The sequence below is a fragment of the Engystomops pustulosus genome, chromosome 6 (assembly GCF_040894005.1).
Source record: "Engystomops pustulosus chromosome 6, aEngPut4.maternal, whole genome shotgun sequence".
Taxonomy (NCBI): domain Eukaryota; kingdom Metazoa; phylum Chordata; class Amphibia; order Anura; family Leptodactylidae; genus Engystomops; species Engystomops pustulosus.
In genome coordinates, this window is record NC_092416.1 from 147734106 (window position 1) to 147743097 (window position 8992).

Genomic DNA, 8992 nt, shown 5'->3' on the forward strand with positions numbered 1-8992 from the left:
TACTGGGGGCAGTGCTGTATACTAGGGGGGGCTGTGCTGTATACTACTGGGGGCTGTGCTGTATACTACTGGGGGCAGTGCTGTATACTACTGGGGGCTGTGCTGTATACTACTGGAGGCTGTGCTGTATACTACTGGGGGCTGTGCTGTATACTACTGGGGGCTGTGCTGTATACTACTGGGGGCTGTGCTGTAATGGTAATGTTGTTGTTGTTTGCCTTATGTTTATGAGCGACAGTTTTCCTGCTATATACCTGCATGTCATAAGAATTTAAATTAAAAAAAGGACCATGTTAAATTCAAATCTGTTTTTTTTTTTTTTTTTTTTTACCGGTGTTTTGAATGCGTTGGAAAAGGGGTAGTCTTATACGGCGAATATATCTTAAACTCTATATTTTAAACAGGAAAGTAGGGGGGTCGTCTTATACACCAGGTCGTCTTATACGCCGGAATATACGGTAAGAATATGTAACCAGTAAAGAACATGTATTAAATAAAGCACTGACAAAAAGGGACCTTTCATAGAACAAAAACAGAGACTACAGAGTAAATATAGCTTTGATAAGCAGATAAAATGACCTTACTGCAACAATGAGCGCTACTAGCCAAATAAACCATGCATCCCTAGCAGCACCAAATAACAAAGTGCAGCCGAATCTTCTCAAGTGAGTCTAAATGTTATCTTTTCTGTAACCCTAAAGGTGAAGAAACAAAAAGCATCTGACTATTAAAAATCGGCAATCTATTTGTTCCATACTTTTACCACATAGCAACTACATGTGTTGCTATACCTTTATTGGTCAGATTTAGTTTTCTTGTGTACACCACATGAAAAAGTTGCAGATTTGTGGCACACACCACAGATTTTTGGACTTTTTGTGGGTTTTACAGCATGCATGTTACTTTTGGGGGCCACCAAATTTCAGAATCTCTTAGTAATTCAGGCTTGTTGCGCACAGGGTCCACTGTTATTTAGACTGGTGCACAATGCGCCAGTCTTAATTAGTCTTCCCCATTGAATGGTCACCATTTGTTATAATATGCATTGGATAGCTGGTATGGGGCCCTCATCGTGAACAAAAAACATTGGCAACACTTCTACAAGCCATTAACTTCTCCAAACAATAGTAAAAAGAATGAAATTCTCCTGTTTTCAAGTTTTTAATATTCCAAATACTATGAAGTGCTACAAGAAAGATTAATGCAATCTCTCAGAAATGGTTATATATGGAGCCATTGTTACTGATTTCCATTTTATTAGTAAGAGCATTAAAAATGTAAAAACATGAATAAAACATGCGGTGATTGTTCAGACTGATTGAAAAAGAAAAAAATTCAAGTGAAAAATCAGCTGTCGGAATAACCTCTGCCTCATTTTATCTCCTTAAGAGAAAAGGCCAGAAACACTTACTGGAGCGCTTGTTCTCGGGTCCTGTAGAAGCTATAGGGACATTTGACTTTTATTGTTTCTTTTCTCAATCTTTTCATTGCCTTTTTATGAAATTTTATGCATATAAACCCTCCCCTACCTGTCCTTTCGTTGAATTTTCTTTTTTCTCCTTTACTCCCTAGTTGGAAGTATTTTAAACAATGAATAATATGCCATGTAAATCTATGCAATAACCGTGAACCCCATAGAAGTATGTAGAAGAGGGAAATACAGCATAGAACAGCTAAGATAGGTATGGGGTCCAGAGAAGGGGCTGCAAGACCCTACCTTGACCTTGTCAGCTAAGTTTGAAATACTTTTTTAAAGGGACATTGAAACTAGAAATGAATTACAAAAGGAAAGAGGAGATAGTCTCGTTGACAAGATACTATGGGGCACATTTACAAAGAACAGTGCAGTCTGTACTATGTGCAGAGGGCACCAGATTAAGGATTTCTGATGACCGTTCTTCATGAATCTGGTGTCCTCTGCACTGCCCCGACAGAGTGCCTCATTTTATTTTTAGTGCACATTTAATATTGGCCGTGCAACACAATTCTGCACAATCCGACTCAGCACCAGAGCACAGGAAATTTGTGTTGCAATTGTGTCTCGGACACTTTTTAAATACCTGTGCAAGCACTTTGCACTAGAAAGAACGTGCTAAGTCCGACAGAAAACTGGCCCCTAAATGTCTGCCTGAATTTACTTCAGATCTTGTGGGATATAAACAGACACAAAAGGCAGAGGCTCTAGGGTGGTTTCAGATAGCCATGTTCGGTCAATGAAATATGGTCTTTATGGCCAGTGTCAGGATCAGTGGATCCTCTGGACCACCGCGGGAGATGGAACTAGCCGACACCTGGGACGGGAGTCTAAGTGGCACGTGGTTTTCTCCAGAGCCCGCCGCAAAGTGGGTTGGACTTGCTGCGTCAGGATACCACCAGGTCGTTCCATGGGTGCCACTAGCCCGCGGTGGCAGCCAAGGCCGAGGTACCTTAGCAGAAGACAGTCTTGGGGTCAAGTCCAGGCTCAGGGTCAGGGCAGGCGGCAGAGATGCAAGGTCAAGTCCAAATCCGGGGTCAGCAATGGGAGGTCCAAGCAGGTGGGAACGGAACATAGGCACACCAACACAGCAACACACAGGAACACAGGAATACACAAGAACGCAGGAAAACACAGGAACACAGGAATAATCACCAGGAAGCTTTCTCTCAGGCTGTAAGGCACAAAGATCCGGCAAGGCTTGCAGGAAGAAGCAGGCTTATGTAGAATTGGGCAATATGGCCAGCGCCAATTAATGGCGTGCTTGCCCTTTAAATCTGGAGAAGCTGCCGCGCGCGTCCCCTCCACAGCGGAGGGGAGTGAGCCAGAAGGTAGGACAGGTGAGATGCGCTAGCAGCACGCTGGCTGGAGGAGAGGAGCACAGGTGAGACCACGACCCGCGATGTGGGTCGCGGGACCACCCGTGACAGCCAGACACTGAATTATAAAAAGAAGGAGGTATGGCTGCTTTTCAACATGGAATCAAAGGTTTAACGTAATGGAAGATGTAAAGCTAGGAAGTGCTCATACTTTTACACAAAAAAAGGATACATTTATATAAGGTATTCACCTCCTTAAAAGTTCAAAGTTGATGCAAATTAGCCATGTCACAGCAGAGAAGTGGGGCAATCCCCTAAATTCACCCACAACCCCTGGAACCTACCTAACAAGCCTCCCAAATCCTGAAGTTAGTGACTTCAGGCCGACATTCCCAACTGTGACTTTGTAGTATAGACACAGGATAAAGCATCAGGTACAATCGGTTCCGACTCAGGCTGGGACTACATTCACACACATGTATGGGGGACATATATACGGCTGACGTATATATGGAGATATGCGTCCCCCATACACTTCTATGGGCTCACGGCCCATGTGTGCGGCACCGTACCGCTCTGTAGCCCGTAGAAAGATAGGACATGTCCTATCTTTCTATGTGATACAGTGCCGAGCACTATATACTCCTATGGAGAGGGGCGGGGGTGAGCAGTGCTCATCCCCTGCTTCTCTCCGCAGCGCCGATGTATGCCCGCCGTACTACGGTACGGCGGGCATACACCATGTGCACTGGGTTCCGGTTCAGACTGAGGGTACAAAGGCTTCTGCTCAGGCTTGGGGGTAAGAGGGGGGTTTACACAGGGTTCCTTCTCAGGCTGAGAGAACACCAGCTACCAGATCTGGCAGGATATAGGGTTCAAGATTCGGAAGAGATCAGGCTTCCAGATCTGGCAGGATACAGGATGAGGAGTACCACAGGTCACAGAAGAAATAATAACCAGCCCTGAGTGAACTGAGCATTAGCAATCTATCCAGCCGCTAACTGTCTAGGCCCTACATTTCTCAACCCCCTGCTGAGAAACACACACAGAGCCAAGAGCCCACTCATCTTAGTCCAGGCCATCAACTCTGCAAGGCAGCTAATAAATACACTCAGCAGAGTAGCCCTGACTGAGATCAGCAAGCTCAGAATTAAGCAGCCAGTATCCACAATTTTAAGCATTTCAAAAACATCGGGAGTTACTCCTCATCAAAGGCATATGTGTTTTCAGACCTAAACACTTATGTTCGGTACATAGCATGTTTAACAGGTTACCAAGGCAAAGCACATGGGGCTTCTTTTTGAACATCTCATGGACTGTAAGCTCTTGTGAGCAGGATCCTGAATCCTATTGTACCATATGACTATGTTTGTACTAATGTCGTTTTTATTTGTACATGTTCCCTATGATTTGTAAATCGCTACGGAATATGATGACGCTATATAATTTGAGATTATTTTTATTATTATTTAGCATTTAGGTCTAAACATATATGCTTTTGTAGAGGAGTAACTCCGATGCACTTGAAATGTGTTTTCCTGTTTTGTAATAAAAGACCTAAATAATATGTTAGTTATTACATTAGGGCATTTGCTTTTTCATCATGGCCCTATAATACGTTACATTTAAATCAACAACAAACACTTTCGGAGTGCCAACGTAGAAGCACATCGGAGTTATACGATTTATGGACTTAGAGCACCTCTACTGGGAAGTTATTCCTTCCAGTAAGTAAAAACCTCCCAGGCTGCCACCTTCCAGCTCACAGGCGATGCATCTTATCCGTCGTACTCTGCTCTCACTGATATACACTTCCCTCCTGCACAGCTTTCAATTAATTACTACTCTGCAAATCTACAGCTGGCACCAAAGGGGGCACCACTGAATGCATCTCTAAGGTGTTTTTTTTTATGAAGCTGGCACAAGACCGACACAAGCAAAGTGAAAATGTAAAATAGTGCAATGGTCTTATTTTTTGACAGCCAGCCAGGATGCATTACTCACATAAAGGGAGACTTCAGACAGAGAACGGGCTGTATTCTTTCTGCTTACCTAAATTGAGGGTAATTCATTCTATCAAGAAGAAAGAGCCTGGAGCCGTAATTTGTCCGAGTGTGTAATGGATCGCTTGCATTAAGGGAACATATTGTGTATGGGTGTAAAATATGAGCTAACAACTGCGCTCATGGTGGGGGCTTCAACATGGGCATCATAAATGTTTAGTCTTGAGGGACCATAAGTAAACATCAGCTTCCAGCATGGGTGGTGGTGCCCAGCCTGTGCCGAGCACACTCCCTTTTGAAGTGACAAGGGCTGATTCATGAATGAATGTCAAAAGAACTTGTTGTAGTTCAGAACATTCTCTCCGTTCATGAATTTCCGATAGCAAGTTAAGTAACTACACAACCCTGGTCACATGCACCATTAGACGTACACTAAGTGCACTTATCCCCAGACACAGGCATAAAGGGGCACATTAATAAAAGCAATGAAAAACGCATCATCTTATGGCTTCCTTCACACACTATTTTTCAGTTGCAGTTTTGCACACTCGGGGTCATTTACTAAGGGCCCCATTTACTTTTTTTCGTCGGGTTTTCCGAATTTTTCCGATTTGCACAGAATTGCCCCGGGATTTTTGACGCACACGATCGGATTGTGGCGCTTCCGTGCTGGCATGCATGGGACGGAAATCGAGGGGCATGGCTATCAAAAACCCGACGGATTCTGAAAAATCGCAATATTTTTAAGTGTTGTTTGACACGCACTTACCTGCACCAAGAAATAGAAGGTGAACTCCGGTGAACTCCAGCGGACCTCTGCGCAGCAGCGGCACCTAGTGGATATCGGCGCATGGACCTTAGTGAATCCCGGCCGGACCCGAATCAGCGTCGGAGAACCCGCCGCTGGATCGCGACTGGACCGGGTAAGTAAATCTGCCTCACTGTTTTTAGAGAAAGTGTCCGCTGTAAATCAGCACTGGAGAAGCACCAGCAATTTTGCCTGCCTAAACAGTATTACACCCCATGTGTGAGATATATCACTGCTTCTATGTCAGTTTTAACAGCGACTACACCGCCACCAAGCCATGTGGGTGTGGAGGGGCGCAGAGGGATGTAGCTGCCGGCAACATGCGTAAATTTAAAAAACCTGTGAACTTTCGTCTGCAGGTTTTTATGTACAACTAGCATAGTTTTGCCCAGCGGGCACTATCATACCTAGGGGCTCATAAATATCCCTCCATGTGTCCTTAACCTGAGGCAGGATTCATACAAGCAGTTTCTGTGTCAGTTTTTAAGCCAAAGGAAATATAAGAAAAAGAATTAAGCTACATTGTTTTTGGTCATAATGGGGCAGATTTACTTACCCGGGCCAGTCGGTTATAATTTGCAGAGAGTGCAGTTTACTGGATCAAAGAGCCTTAGGGGACCCATATGAAGAGACCATTATTATAAACAAAGTTTTGTAGTATAGATTTTGTGGGCTTTTACAATCTTACTCCAGTTAGGGGAAGGCATAGAAAGCGTAAAAAACATCACAGTACACATTTAGGCACCAAATGTATAAAACTTTGTATGACAAAGTTACAAATTACGGCAACCGAGCCTCCAGTAAAACTGACTTCAAAAAACCTTTGATAATATAACAATATGGCGCCATTCTGCACCAACATCTTAGGAATAGAGCCTACATATTCCACAGTATTGTATAGAGATCTTATTACTGGTATATATGATAAAAGATCGAATATATATACAGATGTGGCACCGTACCATATATGTTTGCGGCCGTGCACGCTATTTCCTATGGAGTGCAGCGCTCATCCCTCCTCATCTCCAGAGCGTAACGTGTGCTCGTTCAGGCTACCTGAGCACATATTAATGTGAATATAGCCTTACTTTGCCAAAACTAACATGCCATGCACAGGAACGTTGTTTTAGTCCATGTGCTATCTATTTTTTTCGGATGGCACCCTGATACATTAATTCCAATGGACCCATGTATGTAAACATGTTTTGCATGGATCCATGTGGAGGCTGTAGTAAACTCAGAGAAGTTCCTATTCCTGCTCGTGTTTGTGGGTTGTCCCTTCACATAAAAGTCTAGGGGAAAATGAAAAATATTACTGCCACACGGATGACATCCAGGTGTCTTCTGCATGCAGATAACAGGGAACAGGTAACACAATCATGTGACACTTCAAGGGGTTGGGACAAGCTGAGGACATCATCTGTCAGCCTCCTGTTTTTTTGTGTGGATATGGAGAAACGGATGATAAACGGACATGTGGATGAGAAACTGGTTATACACTGGCCAGAGCTAGGATTTCATTTCTCACACTGCCCAAGAAATTTGCTTTCTGAAAGTTGTTTTATGGTTGGCTTCTACAGGTAAAAAGGAAAGGTTAGATAAATGAGGTCTTTCAAATGGGAGAAGCACAAAGTATTTAGGAATAATACAATCATTTTATAGTTGCATGTGCCGCAACATGTATAGAGCGACATTCAGTAATGATGACGGCCATTGTACCATTGTAAGTGTAGAAATATCTTTATCTACCACTAAATATCACATACATTGGTAAAGGGGTTAATGGTCATCAGTCATATTGGAGCTTAGATACAACAGTCACTGGTCATCTACTAAATAATATATACAGAGTCCATTCACTCACTGGTTTAACATTAAGTAACACACACTGGTGTTTAGATACCTGCTTAGATACATATCAGTGCTGTATATAAGTCTCTACTAAACCAACCAAAGTATATAACATATAACATAGTGGCATCAATCATTTACTGACTTGACAGTATCGACAAATAGTGGTGCTTTGATATCTGCTTAGATACATAATGTGTTTTGTTATAAGTACATGTCTAAGATACCTGGCTTAGATACATACACAGTGTTATGAAGAATACAGTAAAATTTTGAAACATTCTTAACATGAAGCATGTGTTCCGGACATAAATCACATATAATGACTTCATAAGCTCTTTTTTATGTGATTAGATAATAATATAATATGCATAACTTAAATTATATAATGAACACATTCATTTACAGACTTGACAGAAAGCTTCATATATAGGTGCTTAGATACCTGCTTAGATACACACACATTGCAACATTATATACTCACCAAAGGTATATACTATGTGTATGACAAGAATCATAAAGTATCCGTTAACTCCATAGACATAAATGCAGATACTGTATATAAATATGTATAATTTACATACCAAATAATGCCTGATGATATATTATACATATAGGAGTGAGATACATTCTTAGATACACTCTTATATAACATATACCAGGTTATGTAGTATAAGCACCCGCTCAGAATATATGCAGAACATAAATGATATAAAGACTTATTCATTTACTGAGAAAACTTATATCAATGTGTAACCCTAAGTGCTTAGATACATCCTCAGTATACTGTGTATAACATGAAGTGTATATAGTCTGCATACATGGACAGGCATATTCTTACATGCTTAGATACTTACACATAATATTCTTAGATACTTGCTTAGATACCTGCACTACTCTATCTCCACTTCTAGATGAGATACACACAGAGTGTGACCCTCTCCACACATAGATACACATTAGTGTATGCTTAGATATCTGGTTAGATACCTGCACCCTGTCCTGTATGACATAAGATGAATGGGTTGTACATATAACACAGGACACTCACCTGCCGCCGGCTCTGCTGTCCTCTGCGCTGCTGTTTCCACACCCAACTTGCTGTCCACCTGGTGAGTGAGGGTGACACAGCCCACCCCGCACCCTCCGCGCACCCTCAGCACTGTCTCCTCACACACGGCCGGTGCAGCACAGCTGGACAGGGGGCCGGGCCGGAGGCAGCAGGGCGCTAGGGGGCGCTGCGCTCTCCTCTACCTGAGCGGCAGCTCCAGTCAGGCTCAGGTTACATTGTCACTCCTGCTGCTGCGGCTTCCAGTCACTCATCCAGTGTGTGTGTGTGAATGTGTCTGATTTACTGGGAAACATTACTACTAATGCTTCTTCTACAACCAGGGGAAGCTACCTCATGGTTGTTTTACCTCAGACCCACTGCTTGCTGGACCTGTATGGATGTAACAGATAACACCTAAACTTCTGCACGAGCCTTTCCTCATAAAACACTATGATCATTTATTTTCAATAAAATAATGGCCACTGC

At 42.7% G+C, this 8992-nt stretch overlaps 1 protein-coding gene across 1 annotated transcript in view; it reads right to left on the bottom strand.

Moving 5' to 3' along the window:
* Positions 1 to 8614, bottom strand: part of ZNF385C (zinc finger protein 385C) — a 200907-nt gene extending 192293 nt beyond the window's left edge. The window contains exon 1 of the mRNA XM_072111689.1: positions 8507 to 8614. The gene's annotated coding sequence lies outside the window, so the exon portion shown is untranslated. The remainder of the gene's footprint in view (positions 1 to 8506) is intronic.
* Between the last annotated feature and the right edge of the window lie 378 nt (positions 8615 to 8992).